The sequence below is a fragment of the Octopus bimaculoides genome, chromosome 10, assembly GCF_001194135.2.
Source record: "Octopus bimaculoides isolate UCB-OBI-ISO-001 chromosome 10, ASM119413v2, whole genome shotgun sequence".
Taxonomy (NCBI): Eukaryota; Metazoa; Mollusca; class Cephalopoda; order Octopoda; family Octopodidae; genus Octopus; species Octopus bimaculoides.
In genome coordinates this window covers 81758893-81784135 of record NC_068990.1, presented here as the reverse complement: position 1 = coordinate 81784135, position 25243 = coordinate 81758893, and the positions used below count along the sequence as shown (strand labels likewise).

General features: G+C 32.7%; 1 protein-coding gene and 1 long non-coding RNA gene across 10 annotated transcripts in view; one reads left to right on the top strand and one right to left on the bottom strand.

Annotated features, from left to right (window-relative positions):
- Positions 1-12522, top strand: part of LOC128248924 (uncharacterized) — a 126050-nt gene extending 113528 nt beyond the window's left edge. The window contains exon 4 of one of the 2 annotated variants that reach the window (XR_008265079.1): positions 11876-12522. This is a non-coding gene — a long non-coding RNA (uncharacterized LOC128248924). Of the gene's footprint in view, positions 1-11872 lie in introns of both variants that reach the window. The other variant, XR_008265077.1, reaches the window with a different exon arrangement.
- LOC106871599 (tyrosine-protein phosphatase Lar) overlaps positions 1-25243 on the bottom strand; it is a 586729-nt gene that overhangs the window by 247435 nt on the left and 314051 nt on the right. The window lies entirely within an intron of this gene.

Genomic DNA, 25243 nt, shown 5'->3' with positions numbered 1-25243 from the left:
GATAGATTAAAAACCAAACATATAAAAATACTAAACAGAAATTGGCTACCATATCTTTGAAATCAAAGAATTTAAGTAAGCATAAACAAGGGAAAAAAAAACAAAAAAAAAACAAAAAAGGAGTGACAGAATCCTGAGAGCATCGGATGAAATACCTTATGGTATTTAATTATATCATAGTGTTCTGAATTTAAATCCCATCCAGGCCAATACAATAAGAAGCAGCCTATTTCAATTGATTATATCAATTTACTCTTTATCATAGCAGAAACCACTGTGGTCACAATCCAATGACTAAAAGCATGAAAACAATATTTTGTAGTCATATTTCATTGTAAAGAAGATAACCTTTGCTCTGGAAAGAGTTTCAGATTTGGAAGAAAAAAAAAAAGGCAGGTCATATTAATTAAGTATAGAGCATCTAAAAGAATGGTCTGGTGAGTTTACAATCACTACACCAAGCATTTGTGGAACTGGATAAAGCCTTTCACAAAATTCTAAAACTATGTGAGTAGAAATGTTGGTAAAATGTATTCAAGAAAGACAAGGATGAGAAATCTCAACATTGGTGTAAACGGTAGGGCACTGTAAAAGATTATATCATGATCTAGAATCTGTGAAACACAACTTGAAACCATACATTTAATTCTTTCAGACATATAAGTGTTCTGAATTGCAAGACTGTGTACTAGAGAATATGAAGACACCATCAAAAAGTGTATTTGGAATGAAAGCAATACACTTGCTTTTACCAAAACCGTTATCACCAGCTGGCAAATGCTGTTATGAGAGACTGTTAAATGAAAAGAATACAAACCAGAAGGAGGGCTTACCACAAAGTAAACCTAAATCTGGGATCAACTACCACAGGTTAACAGAAATATGGTAGATAGAGTGAATAAAGATATGAAGAGAGGAAAGGTAGCTAGAGCATCAGGTATAGTCACTGAAAAGCTGAAAAATGGCAATGTAGGTTATGAGCTAGTCACACATCAAGTTGGTCAACTAGTATAGGAGTGCGCCATATCCAATGACTGGTATAGCAGTATCATTATCAACTGCTATAAGGACACAGGGGAGTTACCAAAAAACAATTAATAAGGAACAGATGAGATGGAGTTCAGTTTTGTGCAGGAAGAGATGCATTTGAGAGCCTCTTCCTGGTGAGATAACTACAGAAATACCTAGCTAAGTGTACCTGTCATTAGTTGATTAGGAGAAGGCATCCAACATGGTTTATACTCTGTAACCTGGTGGTTACTACAGAAATTAGGTGTAGAAAAATAGCCATAACAGAGGAGTTTAAGACCAGCTGTTCTGAAAGTGCAGAAACTAGAGTAAAAATAGGATGGAAAAAGTTCACGAGCAATTATTTCTGCAAGTAATAAAGGGATTCTTCTTCTGAGCAATGGGCAGATTGTATTTTGTTGGTGTATGAAATGTGATACTACAAAATAGTAAGATATGGACCTTGAATGCATAAGATTTTCAAAGACTAGAAAGAGATGAAAAAGCATCATCTGCTGGATATGAATGGTTGAGCACAAATGAGATGAGAGAAAACCTGGACATAAGAGGAAACAAGAGTGCAAGAGAAGACTGATATTGTACAGATATAATATAAATGAGGATATAAAAGCTGTACAAAGCAAAGGAGAGCATTCAAAATGAATGAATCTTGTTGAAGAGGGATTCTTGGGAAAACTTGGAATGAAATGGTGAAGACTAATCTCAGGATGCTAAGCCTTATAAGGATTGGTGACACAGTGCTGGAAAGACCAGTTCACTTAGGTATTTTGAAACAAATGTTGGTCTTTTACCAAACTACTCCTATTCTGACAACTAAGCTTCTACATCTCATGCACTGATGGTTAGGTCATCTAGAAAGTATCAACTAGGGAACAACTAAGCATTTGAGAGAATCTATTGCTATTCAACCTTCTGTTCACTCACTATATGTGTAATCTACTTTCACTATTAGTTTGCCTATAGCTTCATTACACACCTTGCATGTCTATTGTTTAAAATGAACATACCATATGGACTTTCTATTACTTTCTGCATTCTGAGAACATCATTTCCCTGGTGGTAGTAGGGACTTGTATTCATTCCGACATACTAAAATTGTTTGCATTATTGTCAACTCATTCAAACCATCACTGAAGAAACAGCTGCCTAACAATTGTGGATGTGTTAAGATTTAGTTAGTTTATTTCTGATTGATCAAATAAAATAATCTAAACTTTAGTCTTTACTGCCTCATTAGTCATGACTGAACTAGTGAAACAGATATCTGGCATGACTAGCAACTACAAGTTTCATTCAACCAAATCACACACAAAATGGGGACCTGTTTCTGAATATATCTCACTTTTCTGTAATTGAATATAATATGTTTAAGATAAAAGAGGTCTTTAACTGTAACAACTGTTATACAAATAATTGTTATATACATTACCAATGCATGCTGTATATATGGTTTACTTTGTTAATACAGATCCAACAATCTTATACAATTAGCCTACACATTTTGTTTTAGTAAAATTACTTTTGTTTCAGTTCCGATAATTACATAATTGGAAGATAAAATAATAAAGTGGTAATAATTAGAGAGAGACAAGCCTTCGTATGAGGTGATATCAAAAAGTTCTCGGACTAGTTCTATAGTGAATTAGACAGCAGTACAAGACTGTGTGCACAATGAGAGCTAGCAGTGACCTTCACGAGGCAGTGTTCTGGGTGAAATCACTGTGCTTACTTTGCAAGTTGTGAAATATGTGTTTTTGTGATCACATGTATGCTGTAGTCTGCGATTTTGTCATGGACAGGAACAAAAAGCCAATGTGAAATTTTACATTAAACTCGGGAAGTCTGCTACAGAGACATTGAGCATGCTTTGGCAAGCTTCCAGGGATGAGGGAATGGGTCACATGCAATGTTTCGAGTGGCACAGGTGCTTTAAAGCAGAAGAATGTCCCTGGAGAACGACGAGCAATCTGGAAAACCTACCACAAACATCACCCCCAGAAATGTGGTATTGTGCATCGAGAATTCATCCCCCAGGGCCAAACCATCAGTCAAGAGTTCTACCACAACGTTTTGAAGCTTTTGAGGGAGGACATTTGACAAAAGCCACTGGGTCTGTGGAGTTTGAAGAACTGGATTCTTCACGACAATAACGCAGCCTGTTATTGAGCCCTCCTCATTTGTGAGTTTCTCACCAAAAACATGGTATCACTTCTGTAGTCACCCTATTCACCAGATTTAGCACTTGTGGACTTCCACCCCTTTCCTCAGATGAAAATTCAGCTAAAAGGTCACCTTTTTAACACCAGTATCAAGATCCAGAATGAATCACACAAGGTCCTCGACTCACTTATGGAAAACAACTTCCAGACCAGATTCCAAAAGTGGCAGGAACACTGGGACCAGTGTATTGCTGCGCAAGGTAATTATTTTGAAGGAGATGATGTTAAAACTTAGGTAAATAAGCAATTTTTATAAAACAGATCTAGTCCTTGAACGTTTTTGATACCTCCTTGTAATATCAACTTCCTACAGTTACATTAGTTGCATACTTTCTATAAAGACAGTACACTATTTAAGTAATGTCACCATTGCAAGAAATGCCTAACATTTCATCTCTACAAATTTTAATTATTTGTTCATGAGATGCAGCAGACTAAGTTTATAATTAATATCCCCAAAGTAGTTTTCATACAAAGGTCTGGAAACCAAAAAACTTAAACAAAGAGGTAAAAATCTATAGATTAATATTAAATTCTTCAGTTATATCTTCATCATACTGAGAAAGTATCATTACATATAGTAATGGCTAGCAGAATATATCACTGTGTGATAGAGCTTTTGACGTATCCTTTATAATACCAACTCACTTGAGACACTCTGTATCAAAAGGGTCACTGAATTCTATTTAAATTGAAATCTCTATGAGAATTTCATGATAGCATGAATGGTATGAAAATTTATTTGAACAACACCAACATAACAGCCAAAAAATAAAAAGACAGAAAAGAAGGAAGGAAAGAAGCATTGTAGACTGTTGTTGCTGATAAGACAGGGTGGTCATGGTTAGAATGTTTTTGATAGCTCAATCAGCACCAAACTAGGGCTAAGCAAAAACAACAACAAGCAATATCTAACATAACAGATAATTTTAGCAAATTCCTCCAAATTCTGATTATAATAAATATTAATTTAAGCATGTAGGCATTGGGAATATAGTCAAAAAAGTGCTAAGTAACTTTGCAACAGTTCCAAAAATAGTATATATCACAGCAACTGTTCATAGTTTCAATAACTATTGTTTGTTGTGTATAGTACTACAATTAGAATCAGTTTCACCCAGTTCTGTCTTCTCTATGTATATATTTATCACAGCTTCTATAATACTTGACAATAATGTTACAAAGGTTAATATTGCAATGGTAATGTCAAACCATATCAATTCAGTGAAACACTATCTAATATTTTGACTTCATATAACTGAACAATTGCCTTTGTAGTATTTGACAACAAAGTGGTAAAGGATAACAATGTTATTTGAAGCCTGATCAATAGAGTAAAAATCGATTATCCAAGGTCTGCATTTTGACAAGCACAACATATTATGATTCAGTATTCTTGATATTCACCTTCTAATTATCTTATCTCTAATCTATATGATTGATAACTGAACAAAACTTAAGTCAGTTCTTACCTACACACACACCAACATTATATTTCAAATCACAATGGTTTTCAATGTTTGCTTTCAGCTTTCTACAATAAAAATCACCTGTATCACAGGTTGGTTTTTTAAATTTTTAAATAGATGAATAATGTGATTTTCTTAACTGTATCCTATTCTACACTCAATATGTCTACATATTAAGTAATCCCTGTTTAAATTTAACCTGTTCCTTTAAGCAAGAATCAGTTAAATTCATTTAGCTTTCCTATCATTATTATACCATCATATGGTCTCTTGACCTCTCAGCAGCAGAAATGAAAAGTTGATAGTTGTTTTGTTTCTATTAGTTTTGTCCAAGAGAGTGTATTCACCAAATATCTACACAGCATTAAGTATGCACTGATAATTTGTCTCAATAAAGCAACATCTACATAACACTTTTTAAATAAAATATTTTGAGAATGAGGTAACTAAAGATTATAATGATTAATAATTTGACTGCTATCAATCACTAACCTAACTTGTTAACTAGTACAGTAATTCCTTGCCATATTGCGGTTCACCTATCGCGGTTCACCATTCAAGCTTACGTCGATTCATCCATGGTGTTGTTTTGCATTTATAATTTTAAAAAATATACAGCACAATACTGTTTCTACTTCAAGGATTTTCGGCTATTGCGGGAGGTTTTGGAATGTAACACCCACCGTAGTTGAGGGACTACTGTATATATAAAATATGTCACTTAAGTCGGACAACAAAATATCAGGTGATTAAGAATGAAACATCTGATTTTCTTATACACCAAGTTTGACAGTCGTTAACTCTAATCATTATTTACATTATTTACATTCGACGGATATTTGTCCTCATCTTGTTTGTTGTTAACACAACGTTTCAGCTGATATACCCTCCAGCCTTCTTCAGAACTGTTAACTCTAATGTTTTATCCAGACAATTTTTTGTTTTACAACATTGCAGAGTTACATCATCACTTTTTTTAAAAAAGCAATTCATGGTGTCTGATTATATTGTGAGTTTTCTCTTGTAAATCAATTTTTGTGAACCCATGGATAGATAAAAAATTCATGTCGTTTATGAATATTAGTTCTGTCATGAAACCAATGCATCCCATGTGTTTGGTGAAGATGTGGCGATTGAGCACACATACATTGATGGTTTGAGAAGTTCCGGTCTGGTGACTTTGCTCATGATAATCAGCCCTATGGTAGACCTGAGCCCAAGGTGGATAACCATGAGTTGGAAACTGTAGTGGAAGTGGATACTACTCAAACTACATGTGAGTTAGCAGTAAGGTTTAATGTTTCGATTCCAACTGTATTGGACCATCTGAAACAAATCGGCAAAATAAAGAAGCTGGACAAGTGGATACCACCGCAACTGTACAAGTATCAAATGACATGTTGTCTTGAAACTTGCTGTCCTTTGCATCACAGCATAAAAGCGAACTTTTTGTTGAGATAAAGTAATATAATCTTTCAGTTCAAAATCAGACATTTCATTCTTAATAACCTGATAGTTTATGGGCACAAACTGCACTCAAGTAAATTAGCAAAGAAGTTTCAGTTTAGTCAATGTGGTTGCTGAACATAGCAGTTGAAATTCCACCAAAAACCTAGCTTTCTGCCTTTAAAATTCTAAATCTTAGTAGTCCAGAATAAGTTGGGATAGCAACAACCAGAAATGACAAACAAAAGTTCAGTTGGGTATTATCACTGCATAAATCTACTTAAACAAAGATGACCAGAGCAATTCAACACCAATAACAACTATCACATCCATTACAGGATTTCTTTTGCAGCCAAGAAAACCCTTTAAATTCTCTATGTCACATTTACTTGGAACAACTTCATTATGAAATTATAAAAGTTGTTAACCCTTACAGGGGTGATAGGAAAATTCCTTATTTCTTAAGATGACTTACTTCAACAGCAATTCAGTATAAAATTTCAGTTTTTTTAGCTTCTATATTTTTGATGGGGAAGGGAATGAACCATGTTAAGAAATTATAGAACTCCAAAGAAACAGAAAGTTAATGGCAGATGATGGGATTTCTTCTTCAAATTGATTTGTTTAAACATTAAGCTTTATTTAAAATATTTCACAAAGAAACAAATTGATCAATGTAAATGAGATTTAAGAATCAAAAATAGGTTTATATTCGCATGAGTTAGCTACTGAATAATAGCTTTTATAAATTTCATCAGCTCTCAGAAGACATCTGAAGCTGTGTGTAAAAAATATGCAAAGTGTAATTTGTTTTATACACATGACATTAACATAAAAATAACAGCGGAATTGCAATTTGAATCAAATATGTTTTAAGAAGTAGATTGAGTTTTCTTTTTTAATAACTCAGATAACAGAGATTATTCTAAAAAGGAATGCTAAAAAAGACATTTTTATAAAGGATTTGAGAATATAAAGGGAACATGAAGTAAATGTATAAATTGAAATCTAATAGAAAATACCATTATCAATTGATTTAGCAAGCATTCTTCCAAGATTACATGGACTAGAAACCATCTGTCTCCAAATATTTTTCTCTCCCAACATCCTTATTTTAATATTTTTCTACATCTCGTCTCTTCGCATCATCAAAATGAATTTTCTTTCTTTCTAATTTAGAGGCAAGAAGCTTTCCATCTTCCTCTCTTTCACTGTATAATCTTGGCACCAATGCCGTTTAGCTTCCTTTCAAGTGCATAGCAAATCAATGTTATGATGAATAGAAGTACTCGGAAATTCTTTTGGCAATTTGACAATAATCATTAAACAATCACTCATTTCCATACATTGACTATAATTTGAATAGCATTACAACTATTCTACCATTTCAGGAGATATATTAAAGTAAGACATTTTATGAACACCCTTACTTTTAAAACGTTAAAAAGTAAAGAAATGCAAAAAGGGACTAAAATAAAAATTCAGTAGCATTCTCCCTTAAATAGAAGTTCACATTTGTAAAAGAGATATGAATAATCATTGAATAAGTGGATACTGGGTGATGCTAGTATTTATTTCGTCAACACAGACGAACAAACGATAAAACTGATCCCAGAAATGTGAGGCATGGAACCATAAGTACAAACCATTTACTAAAGTAAAATGCAAATTAACAAAACCGATCTATAACTTTATATAAACCAGTTATTAATTAATAGAAAATATGATAACCAAATACAATGTAATGTAAATTAGTTTCTGCAAGCATAAAAACAATTGCAGAAAACAGCTTCTTTGGGGTAGCATCTTGAAAACCCTTTCAACTTTCAGTTTTGATCATTTAAAAAAAAGAAATTAAACATTTCCTTTTTGCCTTAAGAAATTCAGATTGAAAAGTAAAGAGAAGTAGTAAGTTCTAAAGTATTAAATGTCATTATAGTTAGTAAACCAATAACAAACAAACTTTTGATCAAAGGCATTTCAACCGTGACCATACCATCTTTTCATAGACAATATCAAGGCCTATACTATTTAATGTATACTTTATGTATTTAAGACAGCAAGGAGTGATATGAGTGATATTTAGCTGCTCTTTCTAGTAGGTTGTGCTATTATGTAGAACCTTCTCCACTGAGCTTTGTATTATTTGGATGGTGAAGATTAAGTTAATAAATTGACCAGTCACAGATAATAAGCTACAGCAACACAATCATTGTTTGTTATGAAGTTGATGTCGCTGGATCAGGATCAAATTCTGTATTGAGCTGTCTTTGCATCATGTTGTGCCAAAGAGTCTATTGCAAAAGATAATTATATTTTAAATAATAGCTGATCAGTATCTATTTATTGATTATTTCTTTCATATACTAATAGACGGTGTCTACCTTTTCTCCATCAGCTACTCATATTTTCTCTCAATTTGCACTGTCCTGCATTGGCTTTGAAAACCCACCTACCTATGAGCTTTGATTAGACTTCTAAATGACTGTGTGTGTGTGCGTGCGCACGTTCACACACACACACACACACTCAATATTCATATTAACATTCATTTCACTAAGTTCAACCTGCAGCCATCATTAGGTATCTCTTTTCTAGATGTGTACATGGTCCCTCACAAGATTCAAACTAAGAGATTTTATATCTAAATATCCACCGATGCTCATCAATATCTATGATCAAAATACATTCCTGCTATGACCATTCCATATTTTTTGTATAACTAGAATTACACTGTCCAACAAAATTATGGTATGGTTTGAGGAAGATTTAACAGCTATTTTCCAGAACATTCAGTTACTACATAGAAATATCATGTTCTCTTTATCATAGGTGTGTTGTCCTGTTTTAGGTTGTAAACATGTGGTTTCCAATTTAAAACTGATAGGAAATTTGTTTTGTGAATGTTTTTATTATTTAGCAATGATTATTTTTCAAGGGCTCAAAGCAGACTCAGTGAAAGGCACATAAGGTCCAGATGGAATGTTCAGTCAGGTGATGGTTTATTTCTGTTGATACCTTATAAAAATCCCTTTGAAAGAATTTTGTAGTTGATCGAGTGTTTAACCTTTAACAAAGCACAATGATTCTTTCTTTGTGATTAAAACTAGGTACATCCATCAAACCATAAAACTAATTTACCCTAATTCACATACAAATGTCTCAACCATGAAAACAGGAAAATATAAGCACAAAACATTTTTTTTTAAATCTCATTCAAGCCTTGAAAAACTTTCTGTTAGTTCTTCCTCTACCTTTAGTATGTATATATTGTTTTAATTAGGAACTTGAACAGCTAATTACAAGCAACATTTTCAAATTTTTCATAATCAAGAAAGATAAAAAAAAGTTGATGACTGCTTCAGTAAGCAAATAGTCTATTTATCAAAGCAAACTTTGCTTTTTCTGCAACATTTTTATACAAACTACCAAGCCTCCTAATATTCACTTTCTTTTAAGATAAATACATCTTTTCAAAAGCGACAAAGGAAAAATAGGTCATACTTTCCAGGCTGAAGTCACCCATATCTGTATTTTGCTGATTGTCACTAACTCAACAATTACCTATAATTATCTGACCTAATATCTTTTTGACAAAAAGACCCAAATACTTCCTTGTCTGATATTTTCATTTTCCCTCTTCTTTTTAGCTTCCCAATGTAATTAATATGTATAGTTCATATCATAATTTGCATTTGTAGCTCCATTCAGCCAGGTCATCTAAGTATAATTAAATGTGAAAAGGTTACTACTACCAAATAGTTAAGTACAACAAATGAACTAAGAAAAAATACAACATTCCTTCAATTTGCTCACTGAAAATCATTTCCTTCAAAATATACCAGGACAGTAAAAACTTAAGACAGATGTTTCCTTACTACAATGCCATCATCATCATTATTTTAAGGAGAAATTCTATAGTCTTTCTAATTAATACCAAAGTATAATAATTTTACTATCTAAAGAATGGTCGTTTCCTTCTTAACCCTTCTGTGATCATATCTCAAAAGAAATATGATGTTTATGCTTCAACCGATTAACTTTATAAATTAAATATTGCATTAAGATAACATTTATAACACAAACAGAAAGGTTCTGGTAGAAAATATTAACGGATGGTTTTAATGTAATTCTTCAACACTTTAAACAAGCAGTTTATATAAAAGAAACATGGTGGTAGCCTCAGGTGGGTTAGTATCAAAAGGGTTAAGAACATTCGTCATTAGACACTTTGATTTAACGTGTATATATTGCAGGTATATTTTAGTTTATGTGCATATTTATACAATGATTAATGTTTACCAACTGCATATGAATATTTTCCTATTTTGAGAAAGCTTATAACACACAAACAGGCTATAAAACATTAGTGATAGTTATGAGAAAATATCAGGCTGTTTTCTTCTTTCTTATTGTTCCATGGCTACCAAATTTAAAACAAAGAATCTACATAGGTATTAATAGAATTTACGTTCAGTCACTTGAGCAAATATTAACAGTGTGGTCTAAAGTCCTACACTCCTTAAAATAATTTCTTTCTACACCTGATATCAAAGAGTTACCTCAATACTTGAATAATTTATCAGCTATGGCAACAACTTTATTTAAAACCTTGATGTCATGACATCAGTGGGAAGATGGCCAAGATAACGTGATTACACAGACGTAAATTCGTTTTCTATGATATAATTATACATCAACACATTTCTACCATGCTGTCTTGTCTTCATTTAAATAACAAATCTCGGTTTTTAAATAGCTCCACTAATTTGTTCATTAAAACATCTTTTATTTTTCTTACAATACTGATCACAAATTACGTAATTGTTTGCTATTTTAATAGCTTTAAAATATATTTATTTTAAAGTTCATTCTATCTTATTTGAAATCCTTCTATTATAATTAAATTCTTCATCCATTCAACCAGCAATCATTTGACTTTTTCAGCTAACTTAATATCCTTGGTTTCCTATGACTTCAATATTACTATCATTCAATTATTTGATACTGACATTATGGATCAGCTAGTAAATACATATCGGTAAAAATATTTTAAATTCAATTTAAGACTAATGTAGCTAATTGAGGGAAGCTTGCTCTTTCTATGAAAACATAAACAAGAGAAGAAAAATTACCAGTAAGTATTTTTCAATACTGGAAGCTCTTCTCAGTTTTTCTGTTGAGTTAATTCCTTTAGAACTCACCAACTTTCTTCTCTCAAGCAATTCAAATTGAGTGTTAACTGATGTTACAATTTCACCTAGTTATCCACATTTTTTAATCTCAGAAGAATCCACTTCTTCAGGGAAATTAATAAAAAATTGTTTCACTGAAATCACTAAATACTTTGCATTTGCTGTCCATACTTCTCTAACATGAAATTTCTCACTCCTTTATTTCTGAGCACAGAGAGAAACCCTTCATTACAAATGTAATCTCATCCTTTAGGAATCTAAATCATCATCTCCAGCTTTGGCACTTATTAAGTCATTAAAGTGAAATAAGTTATCTAATATTTCTAGCAAGCTACCTGAGTACTTTGTGGTCTTCACAACATAGTCACTCACATAATTAGAATGCTTCCCAGTACATTTGTGTTGACATTAGTCTTTCCATCTTTTAAGACCTCACCTCAGTCACCAATGAGTAAATTACTTGTCATCCACCTTCAAGCCTAAAGAGTGAAACCTGACTTTTGATTTTCTTCAGCAGAATCTACAGTGTCACTGGTTATCAATGTACAGAAATTTCTACAAGACCAAAATCTTATGTAATGAAGAACTGAGATCTGATAAGGAAACATATGAGGGTTGATATGGCAAGATAGTCATTTTGTGGTTGTTAGACTACCTATGAAGAGTAGCCAAATCTCCCTCAAATTACACCTTACTGTTGGAAATGAAGGACAATGTAGTCTTATATACGCCTTAAAAAAACAATGGAATGCTTTTGACCACAGGTATGTACAATTAGAATTACAATTAACCTGGAGCTAAACAACAATTTAACTTGGTGATTATCAATTAAATATTATATAAGTGTGGATGTTTATTAAAAAAAGCCTTCACTAAAGATCAGATATAAATTTTAAAAACAAATAGAATAAATAAATAATTCATGATAATCTTTATTGCTCTGCAGGCAACAAGTCAATCAATATGAAACTTCATTTCTTTTTTTAAATATTACCACTGATTATTTTTAAAGAGAAAAATTAATTAGGAAACCTTTTTTTGTAAATAGATAAATGCAAATAAAACATTGATTTATCACTATTTCATACACATGAAATAGAGTGAAAAATAAATATTATATGTTACTGTACTCCTTACCAGTAATAAATTATGTTAATTTTCCAAGCATGATTTGATCAGTCACTCCAGGGGCTTCTCTTTTCTTTAAATGTTTTGCGAGAACAAAAAAAAAAAATTCCTAAATTTCATCTAATCATTTCATTGCAAGCTCTACAATTCATATGTAGCAATTAATTTGCACTCTAATTTTAACAAGTCATTTTTCTCGCATTGATAATGCTTCATTACCTTGGCAACGTCAAAGCATTAATTGTTTAATATAAATTAGTGTAAAGAGCTTAACGTGTAACTTGATTAGTCAAGTGTATATTTATGTTGAGAATATTCTTGCAGGTGGTGTATGTGAGTCATAGTCAAAAGAGTAAGCAAAACAGCTGATGTAGCTGTTATTTAAAAGTAAGATAAACATTCAAGTGTTGACAGAGATAACATTAAGAGCAGATTGAGATAACATTTTTGATACTAGACACATACAGATAGAAAACAAGGTACTAAATATTCATCAGTATTCATTATCACCATCATTTAACATCTCTTTTCCATGCTGGCATGGGTTGGACAATATATATATAAATATATATACATACCCAAATTGGTGTTAAGCAATACAAATTTGTGGGGGGGTTTTTTTGGGTTTTTTTATAATAAATTATTCCAAACAATTTTGTCTCCCTACATCAGCAAACTTGTTTTTGTTTACTTAATGGATTTTCATCACTACTTAAACACGTACGGTGGAGGTTACACTTTGTTTGGTAAACTTAGAGTAACATGTCAGGATTTATCTTCTGCATTTGATAGAACCATGAAAATAACATCATCGAAAATATTGTTTCTTACATCACACTCTATTTCTCAACCATACATTAAATATGTTAACACAAACTAATCTAATGTCACTGTTCCCAGTTATTGCCATCATCATACAGAGTTTAACATGAAACTACCTCAAGTAACCTGAGTTACTATAACAGATATTAAAATTAGAGTTAAAAATTAATACAAACAGTATTTATACTATTTTTTTTTCTGTCTTTTATACAACCTTTAGAATAGTTTTTAATCTCTTTTTCAGTCTGTTTCAAACATTATGATTTAAATATCTGTTTACAAAAGAGAAAAAAAAAAAACAAGCTTTCCTATTTTCTCATTTTCAGGATAGCAAGAGTGATTATAATTATAAAGCATATTTTCAAAGAAATTTTTTTTCCTAATTTTTTTTATTTGGATATTCTAGTGAATAGTTAGATAAAGTAATTTACAACTAGAGATATCACCAGCATACAAAACCGCATTACCTCTGTCCATTTCCTTAACTTTTACACTGTTATCAATAGAATAAAGTATTATGTTCAAAGGTATTAAGGATAATTCCTTATAGCAGAATACTAAACATCAATAAGAATAAGATTAAGCATCCTTAGCATCTCTATAATCTAAAATAATGACCAGTGGCAAAATCTCAGCATTTCCGTTTTGAATTTCTTTATGAATACAAAAGTGAAATCTCAATAGAATCATGTTCTACAACCTGAAGGTGTAACATGTGGTGGAAAATTATACCTTGAAATATAAAGATATCAGTCGTTAACATCTTAGGCAAAACTATTTGATTCATAGAAAATAATAAAGCATTTGCTTTATAAATGAAGCCTCCATCAGATCTTTTATACTGCCTGCCTGCCTACAGGACTATTAGTATCACAATATATTAACCTGCTGACTTTAGTAGGAAAGACTATAAAATAATATTTTATGTTAAATAACTTAAGCAATGCATATTAAGATATTTATGGTTGGTTTTACTACAAGATTGATAATTCTAAAATGATATTGGACCATATAATTGATTTTTTTTTTTACCCCAATTTACAGCTATTTCTCTAAAAAAAATTCTACTTAAAAATCCTTTGCTGTCAATTTCCATATGATAAAAGACTTTTGTTTCTTGCCAACAAAGGAACTAATGATGACACTTCCTTTTCTAACAGTCTCCTATCTTTGGCATTGAATTATCAATAGAAATGGAAGATAGTGCTTATTTACTCTCATTTTAAAAACCTCATTTTAATTACAGAAGAAAGAAACACATTCATCTACCTCCTATATAAAATATCTTATGCATTAATACCATTAAGAGAGTATGAGAAAAATCAGAAACTGAGCTTCAGGCGTTTGACTCTTCTGATACATTCGATTCTAATTAATCAGAGATATTGCTAGTTAGCCTCAAAGTAATCTGTTTAGAATATATTAGTTCAGTGAATGTGATTGCGTCATTGAAAAAAATCCCATTGATCTTAGTTTAGAAGTATTCATAATAAAATAAAAAACAAATACCCAGGTTTGGTCAAATGATTCTGTTAGATCCTGCCTGTGCTAACTATCCAGCTTTCTAATTATAGCACAGTTAACTACATTGTTTAGAACAGCCAACAAGATTAGTCTTCAGATTTTGATTTTTTTAATGTAATTTTAAACATCTTACAACAAAGTAAGACAATTAAAACAAAATACTTAACTGTTTCATTAGCTTATTTTAAACAAAATACAATGTGTGTGGTGCGTGTTTATTTGCTGGGCCAGGAAGAAGCAGCAGTACCTCTGATCTTCATAGGTTCTCTGAGACTGGGGAGTTCGATGTCATAAATGCTCTGTTTAAGCAGTTGCCATTCAATAACACAAAGAAAAGACATGAGCAGGCAGAAGATTCCAGAGGTTGATGTTCTTAGCAGCCAAGATCCAGAAGAAGTAGTAATCATGTCCGTCACAGTGACCTCACTGGGTTTCTGAAAGTTACATGCGCAACTCTTTCTTCCAGACCCCTCTCATAGAAGAAAAAAGCAACAACCCTGTAGGACATTAGTGAAGACTTAATTTGACTCATATTTCTGGCAACCAGAGTGATTGTAAAGAGGTTGTCACATCCTTTAAAGGTATATTCTGCTGATATCTGGAACATGGCTTAACAAAAAGGTTTTTACATGTCATTGTAATACTAAGAATTTTTGTTTCAAAGTAGCATACGTAGGATAGGCTGGTAGTAAAAGGAATGACAAGGAATGCAACTAAAGCCATTTTTAATCATTTATCATATTTTAAAAAAGAAAGGTATGTAAATTACAATAACATGATATGAGCAATGGTGATAAGATAAGATCAGATGTCTTACATATATTACTTGCATGACATTATAAGCAATCATTTTAAATACTACAGAGACTCAAGTTTTAAGGTAGTGCAAAGACTATTAAAAGTAGCAATAATTCCTAACTAGTTGTTTAATTTGTGGATCCAGAGAAGAAAGAAAAGAAAAGTTGACATCAGCAGGATATAAATTCAGCAGGTAAATATTGTAAGGCAGATTGTGCAATGTTTTAACAAGTCTACTATAATAACTGAACATCAGAAAAGACCATGTTCTTAGTGCAAGTATTTTGATTTGGGATAATTATTTTTTAACACTAAGTTCTTAAATGTGAAATAAGACAGAGATTTCACTGCATAATTTGTAAGCTTATACTGGAGGAGCAATGGATCAAATTAACTATATCATGTTACAACTCAAATTATCTGTGTCAAATTGGCAAATAATAGAATCTTTTATGTATTGACACCATCTTGCTTACCTAGTGATCCTAGCACAAAGCAGCCTTTATAATACTGGTCACTTGACTGCTATAAGTAGCAACAAATTCTCCTGCTGCCGTATGCAAGGATAGAGCACAAATAATTTAATTCTACACATCCCTAAAAAGTTGCGATGACTATAATCATAGGCTGACTTGGAACTAAATGCCAACAAAACAACAAACCAATAAAGTAAATACTGCCTGGTATTCAGCCTGGCAAAAATAGCAGCCATATATCCCTCAAATAACACCCCACTACCTTCACAAAAAAACTCCAAAAAGAAGGGAAGATATATTAGATTATGTAGTCCCCAAAAAAGGATGGAATGGTGACAGCTAGATGACATACTCATTCAGAAATCATTACATAATAAACTTTAAAAAAAATTGGGTAAACTTTTATATTTAAACATAAACTTTTACATATTGGAAATATTTGCACCATTTTCCAGTATTCAAAATTAGATTATTTTTAACATTTGAAGTATTCTGAATTACTAACCCCTTTCATGGCTATATTTCAAATGAGTAATTTGTAAATAAGCTTTAATGTATTTTCAATATAATCAAAATTTTGGTATGGTTCAGTAAAAAGTTTAGTAACATATCTTGTCATTTTATATATTTTTATAGATCAACTGATATATTACACTGTCATTCATGTAATGAGATTTTTATCACTGTTTTAACTTAGTATGTTTAGTCTGGGTTAAGCAAGGTCACTATTATTAATTAAGAATGCTTCTCTTGTTGTTTCAGAGTTCTCTCATGACTTTTAACGTGTAATCTTACATATTTTAACAGATAAGATTATAAATAGTAGCAAAAGTTTTGATCTCAAAGATAATCCACAGCACAAAGATAAACCAATTTAAGAAGCGAAGAAATGATAAAATAAAGTAATTTTCCCCATACTTCAAAATTATAACAACTATATTTTTGATCCAATCCTACAGAACCTTGGATAAGTGCTTCCTATTGTAACGTCATGGCAGCCAAATCTTTATGAGTGAACTCTAGTAGGGAGAAACTTAGCAGAAGACTATTCCTAGTATTTAGCAATATAAATTTGTTGCACCACAGCCTGATTCTTATGTCTTCAGCAAAACCTACTCTGCTGCAAGCATTTGAGCCAGATCTACAGGCCAGATTAAAAATTCCCTCTTACAATTGTAACAAGCCGAGAGAAAGGTTGAAATAACTATCTTTCTCTTTCTGAGGAAACCATAAAAAATCATTTCTAGTTTTTCTTAAAAAAAAAAAAAAATACACTTTTTTGGCTGTGTGGTAAGTAGCTTGCTTACCAACCACATGGTTCCTTGGGCAATTGTCTTCTACTATAGCCTCGGGCTGACCAAAGCCTTGTGAGTGGATTTGGTAGACGGAAAATGAAAGAAGCCCGTTGTAGATATATACATATATATATATATATATATGTGTGTTTGTGTGTGTCTGTGTTTGTCCCCCTAACTTCGCTTGACGACCGATGCTGGTGTGTTTACATCTCTGTAACTTAGCAGTTCGGCAAAAGAGACCGATAGAATAAGTACTAGGCTTACAAGGAATAAGTGCTGGGGTCGATTAGCTCAGCTAAAAGGCGGTGCTCCAGCATGGCCACAGTCAAATGACTGAAACAAGTAAAAGAGTATAAAAGAGTTTTTTTTTTTTTGATAATGTTGTTTATACAAAAGATAAAACTACATTGTTAACTCCTGAGAAAGACTACCAGTAAAGAGTCCCAAGGTGTAACATTTCAGAAGTCAATTTCAAAGTACGGTTCACTGTTAAAAGAAAGAACCTTAAGAGTTAACACCTATAATCAATGCTTTATATTTATTACAGCAATGAGCTTGATATAATAAGTATACCATCACATTACTTTGGTCTGTGCATCTGGATATAAAGTGATTGCCAGTGCCCCTGGACTGGCTCTTGTGCGGGTGGCACATAAAATACACCATTTGAGCGTGGCCGTTGCCAGTACCGCCTGACTGGCCTTCGTGCCGGTGGCACGTAAAAGCACCCACTACACTCTCGGAGTGGTTGGTGTTAGGAAGGGCATCCAGCTGTAGAAACTCTGCCAAACCAGATTGGAGCCTGGTGTAGCCATCTGGTTTCACCAGTCCTCAGTCAAATCGTCCAACCCATGCTAGCATGGAAAGTGGACGTTAAATGATGATGATGATGATATACTCCAATGTTTTTCAGCCTTTAAAACTTCACAACATTTATGGCCTACTTTTACTTTATAACTTACACAATAGATACTGTGCACAGCCTGTCTGCTATATAGTCTATTTCCAAGTCTTTGTAAACTCCTTTTAAACAAGTCACAATGGGGTCAGTCAACCTGTTAGAAATGTAAGCAAAATTTCCTCAAATTCATGACTTTACCACATTAAAAATAGATATGAAACACTGGATGATGTACTCCTAGGTACACTGCCTTTATAAAGAAGATAGTTGGCAAGCCTTTCATCACAGCTCAGCTAGATCTGGTTTAACCTGAGACTAAACAACAACAACTAGTTTTAATTACCATCTATTACTTTTTCAGACTTCTTCCCTTCCCCTAAGAATTTTAGATAAATTTATTTAGGAAATTGTTTAGATGATTGTCACAGCTTGAATGTTTCGTACATGCATAGGCCTGCCCAATTAGAGCTGATCTGAGACTAAACAACTCTAAAACCAGTACTTATATTTTTTGCCCTGACAACACTCAAGTAGTTAGAAATTTTCATTTCAATTCTTCAGCAATTATCACTTTTTTTCTTTTTACTTTCTTATTCAAAGGGAAAACTAGAATACCATAATGTTGGCATTGTTATGACAATATTATTAAAGGAATCCAATCATGAATCAGTCATAACAGTTCCAGTAACTAATAAAAAGAACAAAAGAGTCAGTAGGGGGCTTCATTTGCTAACTATCACAATCTCACATTCCTTAAGGGATTATTAGTAGACACCTGCATACACTAAGAACACAGAAAGCTCGTTAATTATGCATTATCCTATGTAAATTTATAAATAAGATTAAGTACTAGAAAACATCTAAGTCAATAATTATGGATAATGTTCATATCACGAGAAAATAGCTAAAACCTGACTGTTAATCCCAAATCTTTAATCTTTTATTTTGTTTTATGGTATTAAAACAATATTGTTAAGCAAATAAAACACATTCGATATTTTAACAAAAGGTTGTACTTTTTATTTTAAATCTATCATTAATAATGCTGCACATTATCTATTCTGAAAACAACCAGAAATTCTAAAATATTTTACATTTATTTTTTTATATAGTTATCGATTTTAAAGATTTCTGCTCAAACTACAAGATATGAACCATGCGTGGTGCCAGAAGAATTAAGGTTCAAACTTCTATCATAGACAATACACTACCTTAAACCCTTCTCCACTTTATCAAATCTATTAACAGATAGATACACATAACTGGTTGAGACAACAGACACATAACACTTACAATGCCTACTTAATGTTATAGCACTTTTTTTTTTTTTACTACCCAACATCTAATTTAAGTTGAACACAGAGCTGGAAGGGAATAAACAGAAGTTTTTGTAAGTAATATAACACAAGCAAATCCAAATAGTTTACCTTCAGTTCTGTGACTGAGCTTATAAATACTAGTAACTACATTTAATAATAACAATAATAAAAATGTTCCTAATTTTGGGCACAATGCTAGCAACCTTTACCCATGACGAACATTACTATGGGATTCCTCCAATTTTATTTTTTTTAAAGCAAGTATTTGTCTAACCTTTCAGCGTACAGATAACTCAGTGAAAAGTGGTGCTTATCTATTCGTATATCCCTATCGTTCTGAATTAATCATGCATTATCTTGCAGATTTAAGACTTCAATGATGTGTAAGGTAGACGTATGAAGCCAGATTTGGCTGGTTTGAAAACAAAACAGGCAGAGTATTCGAGCCTGTTAAGGCTGGTTCAAATGCTAAAGGGTTAAACATGTTTAATGTAGCAACTGCTTAATTAGCAATGCACCCTCTGCAATTAACAAATTATATGATAAAACTATGTTAGGCCAGTAAACTGTTGATGCAGCAGCATAGGCCAAGTCGAAAGGGCCTTGAGTACTAAATGTATATTCAATCCCTCCCAACCAATCACTTGACAGATTGCTGCTATTGTTCTATAATTAAAAAGAATGACAGTTTTAAAAAACAATTACTGTTGGCTAGTTGAGAATGTTCTCTGTGGTTATATTATCAAACCAACGTGTGGCAAAGGATGCTAGGTAGCTTTATCCATTAGCATCCTTTGGAGTTGCTTGATAGTGTTGACACTTATCACCTGCATCATGGCTGAGTACATGTAATATTTCATTTTGTATATTGGCAGTCTTGGATCTGGTTGGTAGGGCTGTTCTATAGAGCATGAACAGACATTTACAAGCAGCTTGCCTGTAGAAGCTGGTATTAAGAAACCCCTTCTTTTTTAATAAACCCAAGTTATTCCATAATCCATGGATAAATAGTTGTAGCTAGATAATATATATCAATGCATCATAAAACACCATCTCTAATATTTAATGTAAATATTAAAATTTAGACATCAATCAAACAGTAACAAAATAGACAAAAATGAAATATGTACTCTAAAAAAGAAGGCAATAAAATTGCTGCACATTATTAAACAGTTCAAAGAAATAAAAAAAATTATTTCTGTGCAGCAATGAAATACAGAATCATATGCAGTAAAATCAAATTAGAATGTCATTTTTGTTCCATACACTTTTTCTACATTGAAATGTTTGTTTCAATAAATTGCTTCACATTTGTATGTGAACTCATTAGCATTAACAGGGTTAGAGCTTCTACCTGCAAGAAGTAATAGTCAAATCTATCCATTTCATAAAAAAGAAAGCATATTTGACAATGTAGTCCAAGATATTCAATGACGGAAATTAACAGTTGCATTGGTTGTACCTAGAATATTCTGGAATTCTTTGAGCAAATGTATTATTGTGTGTATTTGTGTATATATATTTATGATTATACATACATATATATTTATAAAAGAAGAAAAAGAAAATGGAGATTGGGAAGTTAATAATTGTTTATTATTAACAGCAAATTAATCATCTATATGTTTGATGGTCTTCTTTCAGTTTTCACCAAGACAACTCAGACCTTTTATGCATCTCTCAGCCAGACACAGTGTGTGACTAGGTTGGCTCTTTCAATTACAAGCATTGCTAATCCAACAGCTTTCACAATTTCCATCTACCCAATTTCACTCACAAGACTTGAGCTGAGTCGAGATTATGACAAAAGACATTTGCCACCAGGACTTCATGACTACAACACACTTCTTAACTACTTGGTCATGTCTTATATATATAAATCAAAGATTACTGCCCCATATAGATTAGTAAAGAGTGACTTCTGAATAAGAGTTAGATGGACACAAAAGTAAAAGACAATTTGGGAAAATAAAACATAAAAAGTGAAAGAGCTCATAGATTCAGAGAAGTTCTAGTTGATGTTTATGACAGAAAGTAGAAGTAAGTTAGCAGTTTTTACAAAACAACAAGGCTACAGATCAGATTGAGGGCTGGATATAGGCCACATCCAGACAGAAGAAACAATGATGAGCTAGAAGAACAAATCAACAGGTCTGGACAGTAGAAAGAAAGAGGGTATGAAAGGTCAGTACCATGTAGCTGGAGAAGAAACAAGCTAGAGAAGCAATCTGTGAGAAGTGTTCTAGTTTGCGAGATTGTTTACTAAGGAAATTGGAACATCATTAATGAGAAATGTATGCTGAACAACAGTCGTGCATTTGCTTTACTGATAATACTGAAAAGAAAGAGGCACACACATATTATTGTGAGAGATTGTTGAATGAAGAGACTGCAAGGAATAAAGAGGGCATATTTAATGTGGACCTAAGTATAGGGATTAACCATACAAGTTAACAGCAGTATGGTAAAGGGTATGACGGTAGGGAAAGCACCTGGACCATCAGGCACAGTCACAGAAATGCTAAAAATATATGACAAGATAGATCATGTGCTAGTCACACACAGAGAACAGAATTGTAGGGGTATCATCATAAACTGTTACAAGGGTAAAAGAGATGCACAAAAAGAAGTAAATAGCTTGAGTTTTGGAAATGACAGAGAAAATTTGATATCAGTATTAGCCTGGGGGCATTTTGTTTGGCACCAGCATTAGAGAGGTTGTCACACCTTCAGCATGAATAGAATGCCTTCTCTACTTTATGTACAAAATGTACTGGATGCATGTTATTGTGGTACTAGCACTAATGGTTAGTTAACAAACATACACACATGTATGTATATATTATGTATGCATGCACGTATGTATGTATACATGCATACATACATACATATTCATGCATGCATGAATATCTTCCCTTCGTTTATGTTCATTTTTCAAGCTGCAATAGGTTGTACAGTTCAACAAGGTCTAACTAATCAGAGAACAACACTATGCTCCAGTGTCTCAGTTTAAGTACGGTTTCTATAGCTGGATGCCCTTCCAAATACCAATCAATTTACAAAGTACACTGGATACAACTTTTTTCTGGCGGCAAGAATAAAAAGAAAACCCAAAAAGTGAAAGATAAGGGAAAGAGGGTTATGTCTTTAAGTAAGGTGATGAGAGGTACAGATATATTTTGAGATATATTTTGCAGTTCTTTTAGAAATCACTATTATTAGTATTACAAGTAAAGAGGTTAATATATCCAAATGCTTATAGTGTTGCACGCTATATGTATCACACACACACACACATGAAAAAATTAAAAGAAAAAATGAAATTGTATTTCATTAAAAAAAAAAAATTTTCCATATCACTTTAAAATTACAATGAGTTATTTACAAAAAAATTAGTTGGCTTCAAGTTTGGGTTAATTTCTATGAGTTCCGGTACAAATATTGATCTCCAATATATTTGATGTTGATTAACGCTTTTAATGTGTGTGTGTGTGTGTGTGTGTAACTGTATCAAGAGAAAGAGACAGACTTTAGCACATCTTTAATGACTGACTACTATTGTCTTAGTACCTCTGTTTTTAGCACCACTGCACATAAAAGTTCAATGTGAAAGATTACATAGTATTTGAGGTTTGATACATTAGAGAGACACTTCATCAGATTTGCATCAACAGGTGCATTCTTTCATTATGTGACTGTCAAGCATCATAGTTGTTGATATCAAGGGGGTGGTTGGATAAGTATAAAATAAGAATAAAAATGAAATAGTGGACAACACCAAGACAGTAGCAATACTATAAGATAAAGATAGAATTAGAAGAAAATACGTGTGTGTGTGTGTGTGTTTGTCCCCCACCACTTGTCATCCAGTGTTGGTTTGTTACATCCCTGGTTCAGCAAAAGAGGCCAATAGAATAAGTACCAGACTTTTAAAAAATTGTAAGTACTGAGGTCGATTAGTTCAACTAAAAATCTTCAAAGCAGTGCCCCAGCATGGCCACAGTCAAATGACCAAAACAAGCAAAAGATAAAAGATATGCATAGACATGCATATATAAACATATATATACATGTATACACACATATACACACACAGAGGCATGGTTGTGTTCTAAAGAAGTTTGTTTAGCCACTATATGATTTTAAGTTCAGTCCTACCATGTGGCACATTGGGCAAGTGTCTTCTATTATATAACCCCAGGAAAACTGTATAACAAACTTGCTTGTAGAAAATACCCCTAGCGGAAGCCAAGACAACAATTGAAGGATTGCGTTAAGTCTTTGTTGAAGGCATGTGAAATGTGGGAGGTGAGTTAGGAAAGCAATGCTTGTCATTGCCACCAATGAGGGTAACAAGTAAAGAAAAGGGTGGGTATTTTCAAAAAGACACACTTTTTTGTATGCAAAATTAAAGCAATCAAGTCAAAAATGCACTGCAAATAGGTGAATGAGGGAAGCTTGATCTGCAATAAATGCACACATGTATGTTTATCAAGAGCTGAGATCATTAGGCACCAGCTAAGTGTAAAGTATAAATCTGTTTGAGTGGACAATGTTCCTAATGGTCAGTGATGATCTTCCTCAATCACAAGTTCACAGCCATCATCATGTGTATATATATAAATCTGGAGAGTCTACTAGAATAGATGCAAGCGCTAATATATGATTTACAAAAACATGTGACATATTCATAAAAATCTGTAAATGTACAACCATCCAGATATCTGAGTAGCTTATTATTTTTTCTAATATATAATTCCTGTACATCACCTCCAAACCTTCTAACACATATATACATACATACATATATATATATATATAGCAAATACAAAAGAACAACACATTCATAGTCAATATGAATGGAGAAAGTGAAAGATATTACATTTAGGACATAGTCCTTCTTCATATTCAAGAGAAAAGACCAGGACAATTAGGAAAGAGAAGAATGGGGAGAACAAAAAAGGGGAACCAGCAAAAAATACATGTGTTCCCAGTTAACATTCTCCACCACCCACATGCATGCATGCACACGTACACATCCATAAATTTAATATGATGATACACAAAGATATTAGTAATACTTATCCTAATTAAAAGCACAGCAATTAACTAAACAGATCTTAATTAAAAGAAAAGGTATGTAAACCTCCAGCTAAAAGCTGCATTTCTATTACGAATGTCGACTAACATTCCATTGTATTGCAAGAGTTACTGGTGTAGGAGATTCATGTGGACTTTCACCAATTGCAAGCTGAACCCCTTTGAGAAAGGCATGAATACCACAATTCCAAATCGGTATGGCTACTAATATACACCCTTGTATTAAAGGGGAAAATAATTTGTTTGTTTTTGTTTTACTTTTAATGATAATACATTAGTGTGTCAAAATGTTGTGTTGTTGGCACTCCGTCGCTTATGACGTTGAGGGTTCCAGTTGATCCGATCAACGGAACAGCCTGCTCGTGAATTTAACGTGCAAGTGGCTGAGCACTCCACAGACACGTGTACCCTTAACTTAGTTCTCGGGGGATATTCAGCATGACACAGTGTGACAAGGCTGACCCTTTGAATTACAGGTACAACAGAAACAGGAAGTAAGAGTGAGAGAAAGTTGTGGTG